This window comes from Suricata suricatta, chromosome 6 (genome assembly GCF_006229205.1).
Source record: "Suricata suricatta isolate VVHF042 chromosome 6, meerkat_22Aug2017_6uvM2_HiC, whole genome shotgun sequence".
Lineage (NCBI taxonomy): Eukaryota > Metazoa > Chordata > Mammalia > Carnivora > Herpestidae > Suricata > Suricata suricatta.
This window is the reverse complement of record NC_043705.1, coordinates 49,312,902-49,326,295: the sequence shown is the minus strand read 5'-3', so window position 1 is coordinate 49,326,295 and position 13,394 is coordinate 49,312,902. Positions and strand designations below refer to the sequence as shown.

At 42.3% G+C, this 13,394-nt stretch overlaps 1 protein-coding gene across 3 annotated transcripts in view; it reads right to left on the bottom strand.

The window, feature by feature from the left end:
* The window catches only part of OCLN (occludin), a 53,041-nt gene that overhangs the window by 21,005 nt on the left and 18,642 nt on the right, over window positions 1-13,394 (bottom strand). The gene's annotated exons all lie outside the window — the stretch shown is intronic.

The following is a 13,394-nucleotide window of genomic DNA, read 5'->3' as shown; positions in this document are numbered from 1 at the left end:
AACCAATCACTCTAAGGACCATAGTAATTTTATAAAGCTTTAGAACCAGAGAAAAATGAGGCTTAATGCTATACAGCAAATGGTGAACAATTTTCCTCCAGTAACTTCAGAAAAGCTCTAAGAAATCAGGGTCCAAAGAAAGCAGAGTAAACACAAGAAGTCGAAAAGATTTGTCTTTTAATTACTGATGGGAAAGAAAGTATGAAGAGTCCATCATGGCCAGAGATGCAGCTCTGAAGCCCAGGGGACTCCGGGGCCAGGTGGGAGTCTCTCTCTCTCTCTGACCCTCCCCTGCTCGCACTGTCTCCTTCTGTCTCTCAAAATAAATAAATAACATTAAAAAAACATTTAAAAAAAGGACAAGTACTCACACAGACCATGTTAACAGAATACAATGAATTAATTTAGGGCAATACACAGGGCAGATTCACTAAGATTCATATTACAATCAAGAAAGAACTAAAGTGCTTCTGAAATGTCAAAACGAAATACATTCAAATCAAGTCATTTCAAAAGATTGTCACAAGAGGTCATTATAATGAGGAGAAATTTTTATTTAAAATTTAATTATCAGAGGAGTTCTGATCACACACTTATGAAAAAAATCTTGGTAACAAATAACATCTAACACTCCTTGGAGAGTTCATGAAAACATCCTAAATCCCTGTGGGGTGCCAAGAGGTACACAAAGAGCGAGTCCCCAGATGGGCTGAGCTCCAAACACCTGTCCCTCCTCACTGTGATTTCCTCACCTCACAAAGCCATGTCCACCCTCATGCGTGCCTCTGTGGACTCCCGAGCAGCCCCCTGACCCTGACTCCTTGAAGTCACAGATGCCATAAAAAGGTTAAAAACTTTTAGGTAGGATTGAAAGAAAACTTTCTAGGGGCAACTGGGTGGCTCAGTCCGTTAAGCATCAGACTTCGGCTCAGGTCATGATCTTGAGATTCATGGGTTTGAGCCCCACGTTGGTCTGTGATAACGGCTTAGCTCCTGGAGCCTGCTGTTGGATTCTAGGTCTCCCCTGCTCTCTGGCCCCAATCCCCCCACTCTTGTCTCTCTCTCAAAAATAAAAACATTAAAAAAAAAAGTCTTTTTCAAAAGAAAGAAAACCTTCTTCTCCCCAAAACTAAGTGTGGGGAAACCCTTCTCTCCATGCAAATCAATGTCATTTGGAATTAGTACAACCAAAAAGGCGCAATGACAGCCACCCCCCACTTTTCTCTTCATCCTATCTTCATTCCTAATTCACCCAACAAAAATGAATCAGGCTAGACCTGCATCCAACTGGTGGTAGCAATGCGACAAAAGTCATCTACCTCTAAGAACGAAAGGGAAAGTTCATGTGTTTGAGTATCAACCAAGTGCCTATGAAATCTGACTTTGTCTATTCCTCATCACTGCTTGGTGAGATAGGATTATCTCCATTTTCAGATGAGGAAATTGAGCCTCCAAGGTTAAATTAATTTGCTCAAGGTCCATTGGTAGAGGGAGGACTGGAACCCTCATCCACCTGAGCCCAAACCAGCTCTTCCTGGCACAACATACTCATATTCTCCAGGCACTAACGATTCTCTATAACAAAAGGAACCACTCTTAGTGCCTTCGCTCCCCACCACACCCCACTGGGATATGACATGAGTCCATCTGAAGTTTTACTCATCTATTAGACTAACACTTATAGAGCAGCTTTTGACACAAAATTACTATTAATTAAGTTGACTTGAAAATTAAAATGAATACATACTGGGCCACCTGGGTGGCTCAGGTGGTTAAGTATCCAAAGCCTGGTTTCAGCTCAGGTCATGATCTTACAGTTCATGGGTTCGAGCCGCACAGTGGGCTCTGTGCTGACAGTGTGGAGCCTGCTTAGGATTCTTTCTCCCTCCTTCTCTCTCTGTCCCCCCAACGTTCCCACCCTCTACACCTGCTTGCTTGGTTTCTCTCTCTTTCTCTCAAAACCAAAACACAAAATCTAAAATGAATACGTGCTTTGTCACCAGGTGCCTTTGTTTAGAACAGAGCGTAGGAACACCACCCTCACAAGGGAAACAGAAAGGCTTTTCCTGCTTGGTAATTATGAAGTGGAGAAACACATCAGACATCAGAGGGAAGAGCACTGTAATCTCAAAGTACCATCGCCCGTTTTTACAACCTGAGGTCCCCCTTCCCTTGCACTACAAGTTCTCAGAACAGTAAGTGGTCCAACTCGTTCTTCCTGTTTGCTGTTATTTCATACTCACAGATGCTCCCTCAACAAGAACCTCAAAATTGCCTTGAGGAAAGTACCCTCAGACGTTTCTCCACTAGTGGTTGTGTGAAGGCGGATGCTCCCCAATGGACAAATCCCACAAATGAAGAGATCACGAACAAACGAGCCTTGAGCAAAGTCTGGTTAATTCATGTTAATCACACAGCACTGAGGATTTAGCAAACACAAGGTTCCCTTACCCAAATGCATGCTGCCCTCAGGGAAGTACTAACACACACCAGCCAAGATGAATTCTGCAGTTCCCTCAGAGTCACGGAGTTGTGGGGCTTTGGCAGAGGGTGCAGTGGAGAAACTTCACACTCAGTATGTGATCTCTCTTTCTAGGCCCCCTTGCCTTGAAACAGAAATCATGGCACAGACTCTATTTTAATACATAATGTAGCATGTGCCAGCACACTCCAACAGATGTACCCCAAGGCACAGAACACCTTGGTCCTCAGAGCCTGTGGTGAGTCAACAACTGGGGATCCAAAACCCCTTTCAGTTTACTCTATTACACTACGACAATACCATTTTCTAAGTATGCCGCGGGTTGGAAAAGGCCTCATCTTAACTCAAAAGCTCTCTGGGCTTGCAGTGTTCCAGCTGCAGCTTGGCTCTAAAGAACAGTGGTTCTTGGGGCGCCTGGGTGGCTGAGTCGGTTAAGCATCCGACTTTGGCTCAGGTCGTGATCTCACAGTCCATCGGTTCGAGGCCCACATCAGGCTTCTGTGCTGACAGCTCAGAGCCTGGAGCCTGTTTCAGATTCTGTGTCTCCCTCTCTCTCTGCCCCTCCCTCTGTTCACACTCTGTCTCTTTCTCAAAATAAAATAAAAACATTAAAAAAAAAAAAAAGAAGAACAGTTGTTCTCAAAGTGTGGTCCCCAGACCAGTAACATCACCTTGACCTGAGAACTTGTTAGACTCACAAATTCCCCCGCCCCAGTCCTGAAAATGAGAAACCATGGAGGTGGGGTCAAACAGGCTGTTTTCACCAGCCCTGCAGGTGACGCTGAGGCTTGCCAGGGTTTGAGAATGGATGAGGGAGGACACAGCTTTCCTCCACGCCACGGACAACTGCCCGCTTACACCAGGATACCTACTGTTAACTCAGCACGAACTGTAGTGCTGGGAACCCGGGACTCTGCTTCCAGACTGTCACAGACACATGCACTAGTGCTAGCAGCCTTCCACCTCCCCCCTCAGCGTTCATTACAACTCTCTAAACTGGCTCTACAGGATGCCTTGGCCCGCCCGCCAACCCCTTTCCACTGACGGTGGTGCTGGGACAGACAGGGCTTTCTGTACTCCACGCTGCTGCGTGCTGGGTCAGCAGACAGGTAGGCCACATCCGCTTTTGTTCCATTTCATCCCCTGTGAGGCCACAGATAACAGCACAATCATTCCCGGGGTGAGAACGTAGTATCCTGATGGTCAGCAGCCCGCAGGACTACTCGTACAGTAAAGAATGCTGGCACTGGTTGAAGATTTAAAAGGCGTCCAAGTTTCTTCAGATGTCTAACTCTGATTACCACCACCACCACCCGGTCCTAGTCACCTGCCCCACACCCACCTGCCTCCCCATTCCTGTGTGCAGGGAGATAACATGCAGAGCATGCCTGTGACCTTCCGAGAAGCCTTTGTTAATTTCTCTGTGGCAAACTTACAAATAAGGAGAAGATTAAACTAAAGGAACCGATATTAAATGGATTTATATTTTGGGTACTCTTACCCAAGCTTCCTTATTCCAGCTCTCAGTGCAGACACTGACAATTATCACTCTAGCTAATATTAACTGTGTATTAATAAATTATGTGCTGGTCCTGACCTAAGCACCCCCCTTTTCTAAAAATTTTAAAGTTCATTTATTTTTGAGAAAGAGAGACAGAGTGTGAGTGGGGGAGAGACAGAGAGAGAGGGAGACACAGAATCCAAAGCAGCCTCCAGGCTCTGAGCTGTCAGCACAGATCGAGGCACAGGGCTCGAACCCACAAACGGTGGACAGCTTAACCAACTGAGCCACCCAGGTGTGCCCGATAAATCCTTTCCTCATGACAGCATCAGCTTCTCTGTAGACAAAACCTTTATTTTCACTTATATATGAAGAACCTATTAAATTAACACATAAAACCACCTCAGGGCAAATTGATTTCCTTCATCAGAGTCCAAAGAAACCAAAAGCACCCAATGCTCTCCATGAAGGGCAGGGACCCCGTCCCTGTCCCTACACCCAGCCAGATCATCCTCCCTATCCTGACAGGTAAGCGCAGAAAACAATGCTCCATCAGTGTTGCATCACCATGTCAAAACCTTACACATTTCTAGAAATAAGACTACCTAGATAACAAAGTTGGCCTTTAGACTTAAGTACTTAGAAACACTGTATTGTGTAACAACTTCATTTGCTACTTGATAACAATGGAGAAATAAGTCAATGGCATGTTCTCTCCACACTTACTCTATTCTTGCTTCTGAAACAGATCAAGTGGCATAACAAGAAAAAGGGTGCACATTAGGAGCCTTGCAGGAAATAGTAGCCGAGAACGGGTAAGCTAGTTTGCAGTAGATAAGCACCTTGCACATGTATACCTCATTTTAATCTGTTAGTTTTAGTATCTAAGTGCTATTTCCCCCAATTCTGCTGGCAAAGAAAACTAAGGCTCAGAAGGTTTCAGAGGAAAAACAACAGACCCAAAAACACAAGTTATAAGGCAAACTTATCCTGCTGATTAGGATGTCAGTTTTGAGACAAACCCTCTGCAAACCTCAGTCTCTCCTTCGAGAAGAGTGCCAGCACTGTCAGAATTGCAGTTACGATAATAATCATGTATAAAGCAGCTAGCCTAGAATGGTTACTTAGGAAATGCTGGTTCCTTTCTTTCTTTTACTGTGATTTTTTTTTAGCTTTGTTGCCAAAATTAAAAATGTGAAGCTCAAACCTGAGTCAGCTTGACAGACTACACTGTCAAGAGCACTGAGAAAGTAGTCTGAACAAGAGCTGTCTATTCCCGACCCGCTATGTCACCACCCTGGCAGTCACCTTATTAGCATGTGCACCTGACGGACCCCCAGCTGACGGAAGGGAAGGTCACTGAGGTAGACTGGAGGACCTCATCCTAAGGTCCCAGACCTCTCTCAAATTGTTTCACTTTACCAAAACCAAATCAAAAGTTATTCACAGGAGCACCTGAAACTGAGGTTCGTAACTTTGTTCCTATTGCACGAGAACACTAGGTATCAATAAAACCTAACCTCAAGGGCACATGTCTAACAATCAACGCTTTAATATTTACCATTGGCGTGTGCTTTTCCAAAGCCAGGCCCCACTTATACGTATTTACTCTAAAGGGAAATAGTCCGTATGTCTTGATATTTATATTTATGACCTTCTGAAAGTGTGGGTGGGGGAAGAGAGATCTGAGCACAAAGATCAACAGGAAGCACTCATCTTCACAGGCTAATGAGTATTAGTCCTTGCCACCTCAGCTCTGGCACCATGGCTGAACAGGGCCCCCCTGGCACTCTCGGTGTTCTGCCAGCACACAGCTCCTCAGACCACAGTCCGCTGCACTGGTAAGAAGCCAGCTCAAGCAGGGGCCCAAAGGGATCTGAGCAGCATGGCACCCTCCCAGGAGGAGCAACAGAGTAGAGAGGGGCGCTGGGGTAGAGCAGGCACACTCAGAGCTGCTCAGAAAGTCATCCCGAGCTATTCCAAAGGCACTCGGAATGTGAACCTCGCTAGATGTCCAGGTGTTACCAAAACCAAGAGGGCAATTACAGTTAGTTCATGCAGTGCGTCCGGTTCACGGAGCACTGCTTCTCGACAAACCATCTCCCTATCCACACGGTAACTGTGGGAAATGCCATCTGCCATGTTATGTGACGAGGGCCATCCCTTGAGCACAGCAGGCTAGTGTACAGATGGTGACCTGACCCAAGCCTGATCAGGGCCCCTTCCCAGGCTGGGCTTAGATGGAGCAATAACATGAAAAACTCAAGAGGAAATATGCTGGATCACAGAATTGTTAAAGTTAAAATAAAACCCAATCTTCACTTGTGATATTGATAAACATTAGACTGGCAATGTCCAGAGCAGGGCAAGGACGTTGAGAAATGAGCACTCTCATATACTGTTGAAAAACAAGGCAATTTGGGGGCACCTGGGTGGCTCAGTCAGTTGTCTGACTTCAGCTCAGGTCATAATCTCACGGCTCGTGGGTTCGAGCCCCATGTTGGGCTCTATGCCAACAGCATGGAGCCTGGAGCCAGCTTCAGACTTTGTAGCTCCCTCCCTCTCTCTGTGCCCCTCCCTTGCTTGTGCTCTCTCTCTCAAAAATAAACAAACAAGAAGAAAAACAAGGCAGTTTAGTAGTACCTAACAAAATACAAAATTTGCACACTTGATGAACACTTTTAGAAATCTTATACAAATACTAACAAGGGGTGCATGAAGACAGGTTTAAGAATGTTCACTGCACCGTTATCTCTAAGACAAAACAACTGGAAACAACTGAAATGTCCATGAACAAGGGGGAATGATTCATGGTATCGTCATACTGTGTAATACAACACAGCTGCTAAAAGCAACGAGGTAAATAGGTTATGTACCAACTGACTTAATTATTTTAAGTATTTTACAAATTTAACTCATTGTAACAAACCCACAAAGATACAATTATCATCCCCATTTTAGAGATGCACAAGCTCAAGTAGAGACATGAAAGACCTTGCCAGGTCTCACAAAATCAACTGGCAGGGCTGGATTATGACTCAGGCAATTTGGCTCAAGTCTACACTTCACATCCACTCTACGATACTGTGCTGATTTTGTGTCTGTGACCATACACATGGAGGGAGTCTAAGATGGGGAGCCGGGAGATGAGATGCATTCACACTACAACAATAAGAAGTAGCTAACCTCAAATAATTACACTGACGTGAACAAAGGACTGTCTTAGAATGTATGAAATCACTAGGAATAGAAAAAGGATATAAATCTGTTAAAAGTCACTTCCCCAGTGGGAAACAGAGGGAGAGGATGGGAACTTCCCCCCCTTTTTTTAAATTAAGTAGGTTTGGGGTACTTGGGTGACTCAGTCAGTTAAGTGCCCAACTTTGGAGCTCACAGTTTATGAGTTTGAGCCCTGTGTGGGGCTCTGTACTGACAGATCAGAGCCTGGAGCCTGCTTCGAATTCTGTGTGGGTGTCTCTTTCCCTCTCTCAAAACACATAAACACTAAAAAAAAATTTTTAATAAATAAATAAAGTAAGTAAGTAAGTAGGCTTTATGCCCCCAGCTGGGGCTTGAACTAATGACTGTGAGATCAAGAGCCACATGCTCTACCAACTAAGCCAGCAAGGTGCCCTTTCTTCCTTTTTCCTGTATTGCTTGTATTGTTACAATAAATACGTACTATTTTCATATTAAGACCTTCTTGCAAACCACCACAAACAAAAGCCATTATTTTAAAAAGTCAAAAATTGAAAAAAATAACAACAGGGATTGGCCAAATACTCTGTACCACAGAATGTTACTAGAAAAGGTGTGTGGAACCAGAATTTCATACATCACTGACGGCTGGGTTAACTGGTACAACTACTCTAAAAGGCAATGTCAGTATTCACTTTCTCAATATTTATCAAAAATATAGATGTATATATCCTCTCACTCAGTAATACTACTCAGAAAAATCTATCCTAGAGAAGTAACTAGACACTTACACAAGGTATACAAAGACTTTAAATCCTGTCGTTGTAGTACTAAATAGCAAACGTAACCATCAATGAGAGACTGGTTACATTAAATCATGGTAGAATCAAACCAGGATGAAAGTTCATCAAGATGCTTTGGAAAGCAAAAGGGACAAGGTGCTGGCAGAAAAGTTACACTAACTTTTGTGTAAATAGGCATTTCTTTCGTTTTGTTTTTGCAAAATAAACCAATGAAATACATCAAAAGAAACTAAGAAGAGGGGCGCCTGGGTGGCTCAGTTGGTTAAGCATCTGGCTTTGGCTCAGGTCATGACTTCACAGTTTGTGGGTTCGAGCCCCGCGTCAGGCTCTGTGCTGACAGCTAGCTCAGAGCCTGGAGCCTGCTTCAGATTCTGTGCCTCCCTCTCTCTCTGCCCTCTCCCATTCATGCTGTTTCTCTCTGTCTCAATAATTAATAAACATTAAAAAATTTTAGAAAAAAAAAAACTAAGAGGAGTACCTAGAAGAGCAGGGAAAGGGTGGAGAAAGGTACCTTAAAAAAAAAAAACACACAAATGGGCACCCAAGGATGGCAAGGAGATATTTCTCCAAAAATGTATATTGTTATGCTGCTATCAACATAGGGTACACGTATCCTTTTTCAATTAGTGTTTTCATATTCTTTAGGTAGGTGAATACCCAGTAGTGCAATTGCTAGATCCTGGGGTAGTTCTATTTTTAACTTTTTGAGGAACTTCCATGCTGCTTTCGGCAGTGTCCGCACCAGTTTGCAGGAGGGCTGCTATTTCTCCACATCCTTCCCAGCATCTGTGGTTTGTGCTGTTGATGTCAGCCATTCTGACAGGTGTAAGGTGATAGCTCACGGTAGTTTCGATTTCTTTTTCCCTGATGATGAGTGATGCTGAGCATCCTTTCAGATGTCTGCTAGCCAACTGTATGTCTTCTTGGGAGAAATGTCTGTTCATGTCTTCTGCCCATTTTTAAACTGGATTATTTGTTTGTTGGATGTTGAATTTCTAAGTTCTTTATTTTGGATACTAACCCTTTATCAGATGTGTCATTTGCAAAAATCTTACTCTATTTCACAGGTTGCCTTTTAGTTTTGTTAATCCTTTCCTGCGCAGAAGCTTTTTATTTTTGATTAGTCCCAATAATTTATTTTTGCTTTTGTTTACCTTGTTTCTAGGGACATATTTAGAAAAATGTTCCTATAACTGATGTCAGAGACATTACTGTGCTTGCTTCTAGATTTTTTATGGTTTCAGGTCTCACATTTAGGTCTTTAATCCATTCTGAGTTTATTTTTGTGTATGATATAAGAAAGTGAACCAGCTTCATTCTTTGCATGTAGCTGTCCAGTTTTCCCAAGATCATTTTTTGGAAGAGATCATCTTTTTCACATTGCATATTCTTTCCTCCTTTGTCGAAGATAAACTGACCATATAATCATGGGTTTATTTCTGGGCTATCTCTCCTATTGTATTGATCTACAGGTCCATTTCTGTGCCAGTACCATGCTGCTTTTGATGACTACATTTTGTAACATAATGTAGAGGATGGAACTGTGATTCATATACAGCTTTTACTTTTCAAGAATGCTTTCGCTATTTGGGGTCTTTTGTGGTTCCATACAAATGTTAGATTGTTCTAATTCTGTGAAAAATGCTGGTGTTATTTTGATAGTGATTGCATCAAATGCGTAGACTGCATCGGGAAGTATAAGCATTTTAACAATATTAATTCTTCCAATCCACAAGCACGGAAATGTCTTTCTTTATGTCATCTTCAATTTCTTTCATCATTGATGTCTTTCACCTCTTTGGGAAAAACCTTTTTTTTTTTTTCCATTGTAATTCTGACCAAGGGTGGTTGTTTTTTTTTTTAAAAAGGGGATACTGGGGCGCCTGGGTGGCTCAGTCGGTTAAGCCTCCGACTTCGGCTCAGGTCAGATCTCACGTTCGTGGGTTCGAGCCCCGCGTCAGGCTCTGTGCTGACAGCTAGCTCGGAGCCTGGAGCCTGCTTCCGGTTCTGTGTCTCCTTCTCTCTCTCTGCCCCTCCCCCTCTCATGCTCTGTCTCTCTCTCTCTCTATCAAAAAATAAACAAAAAACATTAAAAAATTAAAAAAAAAAAAAGGGGGGGATACTTAGAAAAGTTTCTACTTTGCCAAAAAATACAAAAACTAAAACAGTATCATGCTGACAGATGCAACAATATAAATGAACCTCACAGACATTATATTAAGTGGACACAAAAGTACATAGTACATAATTTCATATATATGAAGTTCAAGAATGGGCAAAACCAGTTGATGTGACAAAAATGAGAGAGATTATCACCCTCTAGGGGACACTGAGAAGGTGCATGAGGAAATCATGGACACTGGAATGCCTTGATCTCTTTGAGGTATGTGTACGTGTAAAAACTTACATGCTATGAAATTAGTGTACCTGCTATACTTTGTGTAAAGATATACCTTGTACTTGAATAAAATTAACAATATCAAAAATGTTTTTGAGGAATATTTAATGATGTGATAAAAAGCCTACAATATAATGTTAAATAAAAAAAATAGGATTTTAGGGGTGCTTAGGTGACTCAATCAGTTAAGCATCCGACTTCAGCTCAGGTCATATGTCGAGGTCCATGAGCTCAAGCTCATATGCTGTGAAATCATGACCTGAGCCGAAGTCGGCCACTCAACCAACTGCTACCCAGGCGCCCCAAGGGTGTACATATTTTTAATATAAAAATAATCTCTGTTTAAAATAATGACCAAAAAAAAATCTAGCATTGATTATTTGTACTAAGTGAGGATTAAAATTTGAATTCTAGTTGTAGAGAACTGAGACCAGATACTCCCCATATTAGTTAATAAGGTTTTTATTGTTTTATTTTGTTTTGTTTTTTGGTGGGGGTGAGGATCTTACCAGAAGAACAATTAATTAGCTACTGAATATTAGTTAACTCCTTCTCTATATGTTAGGGTAGGTCTAGACATTCATTAATTTGTTAGATCTTATTGCCTTTCCTGGATTTAAAAATCTCTAGTTTCAAAACCTCTGAGCAAAGATACCTCAAAAGTTGAACCTTAGGAGTTGTAAGCAGGTTTCAGCTTTTAAGTATTATGTGTGGGGAAAATGTGCGACTCTATAATTTCCTGTCGCTGAATCTCCAGCATTATGGTTTCTCTGCCTTCCTAGGGAGTTTTCAAGTTGTTGTTTTTCTTTTCTCTTCCCCATTCTGGATATCTTGTACTTTATAAAATAAGCAGGTCATGTTTGCACACTGTTTGGGGTGTTAACCTGGTCCTTTGTAGTCAGTCATTCACTTCAGTTTATACCAACATTGTTGTAGATTAAATGTTTGAAGGTTCTTTTAATTAAATTTGCAGGTGTTTATTTTTTCTGTTATGTCCTCAAATTCTAGATGTAGTTGGTACTTTTTCTGAATTTAAAAAAAACCATATATGTATTTATGTATTTAAAAATTTTATTTTATCTGATTGGTAACTAAAGATTTTGAAAATACAATGAACTATAAAGAAAATTCTTCCACCCTTAGTTACTCTTCTGGTATATTTTATTTAATATCCCCAACCCCTCCGCACCTTCTTAATCTGAATCCAAAGAAGTAGGACTGTGTTCCCCATCACTGTAAAATCCTATTTTTTAATAGAATTTTCAAAAAAGTTTATGTAGTTATTTTGAAATAGAGCCTAAGCACCAGCAGGAGAGGGACAGAGAGAGAGGGCGAGAGAATCCCAAGCAGGCTCCTCATTGTTAGCTCAGAGCCCGATGCAGGGCTGCTACCCACAAACCATGAGGACATGACCTGAGCCGAACTCAAGGGTCAGACACTTAACCGAGGGGAAGAGAGAGGAGGAGACAGAATCCAAAGCAGGCTCCAGGCTCTGAGCTGTCAGCACAGAGCCTGATGGGCTCAAACCCACAAACATGAGATCATGACCTGAGCCGAAGTTGGAAGCCCAACCAACTGAGCCACTCAGGCGCCCCAAAAATAAATTAACACTTAAAAAATTTTTTTAAACAAATAAAAATATGTAACCCCAAATAATGCCCTTTTAAAAGTAAAGTGCTGGGGCACCTGGCTGGCTACGTCAGTGGACCACTCAACTTTTGATCCTGAGGTGGTGGGTTCGAGCCCCACGATGGGTGCAGAGATTACTTAAAAATAAAATCTTGGGGTACCTGTGTGGATCAGTCAGTTAAGTACCCAAATCTTGATTTGGTCACGATCTCATGGTTGGTGAGTTCGACCCCCGCGTCGAGTTCCAGGTGGCCTGGACCACATGCAGCCCTCTTAGGATTCTGTCTCTCTCTCTCCTTCTGCTCCTCTCCCACTCACCCACAGGTGCACTCGCTCTCTCTCTCTCTCAAAATAAAATAAACTTCTGAAAATTTTTAAAAAATAAAAAATAAAATCTTTACAGAAATAAAAACTAAATGAAAAATTAGATCTAAAAAGTTTCAAATAAAAATTTAAAAAACAAAGTGTTTCCTGCTTCATCATCATTATCACCTCCATAAACTGTTAGGGCTATCTTTTGCCCAATTATCAAAAGTACCTAGAACTGATTAAAACTTCAGGAGAATAAAATCAGATAAGATGCCAAAGTTCACTGGAACTCTAATATTACCAGCCCTGGTCTCTCTTGAGTCAGGTTTCTTTGTTAGGCTCTCGAAACCTTAAATAAACAAATCCAACAGCCAGTGAAAACTGACACACCCAGAAACTCCCAGCGAAACATTTACTTCATAGTTCACAACAGACTGTCCTATTCCATCTACAGGTGGCCTTGCCTGGAGCTAAAGGTCGAAAGAAAACAGTCCTTAACACCTTCACATTTTATGGGGCGGAAGAATGAACAAGCCAGCTTCAAGGAGAGGTCAGGAACACAGGAACTATCATCCCAGTGGCCTATCCATACCACACCTGCTGATTTTCCTAAGATCTTCATTTTGGCTCCTTAACTAACTAGAAGAAAATCTCATCTACATTTCTTCAAATTAAACACACAGGCTGCCAGATCTAAAGGGCCCTTCACGAGGAGCAGTGTCTTCAGCCCTCCCCTGACCAGCGGGTCCCACCCTCAGCCCTCTTCACTCCACTCCCACTGGCCAGAACACACCTACCCTGGAACCCGTGTCCAGGATTCTCGTCTAACTTTCATGGCAACATTTTAATCTGCTCCAGGAGCCCTATGATGCTAGTTTCTGGGGATGCTTCCAACTGCATCCTAACAGGACTTCTGAGAAATAGTCTCAGAGCAGACATCACTAAGGGCATGTTAGGTATCAGGAACACCCATTTCTGAGATACTAACAAACACTTGTAGGAAGAGGAGTACAGTATACACAGAAAGGAAAGTGCTCCCATCTCTCTCTGCCTCACTGGAGTTTTTCTTAGGTA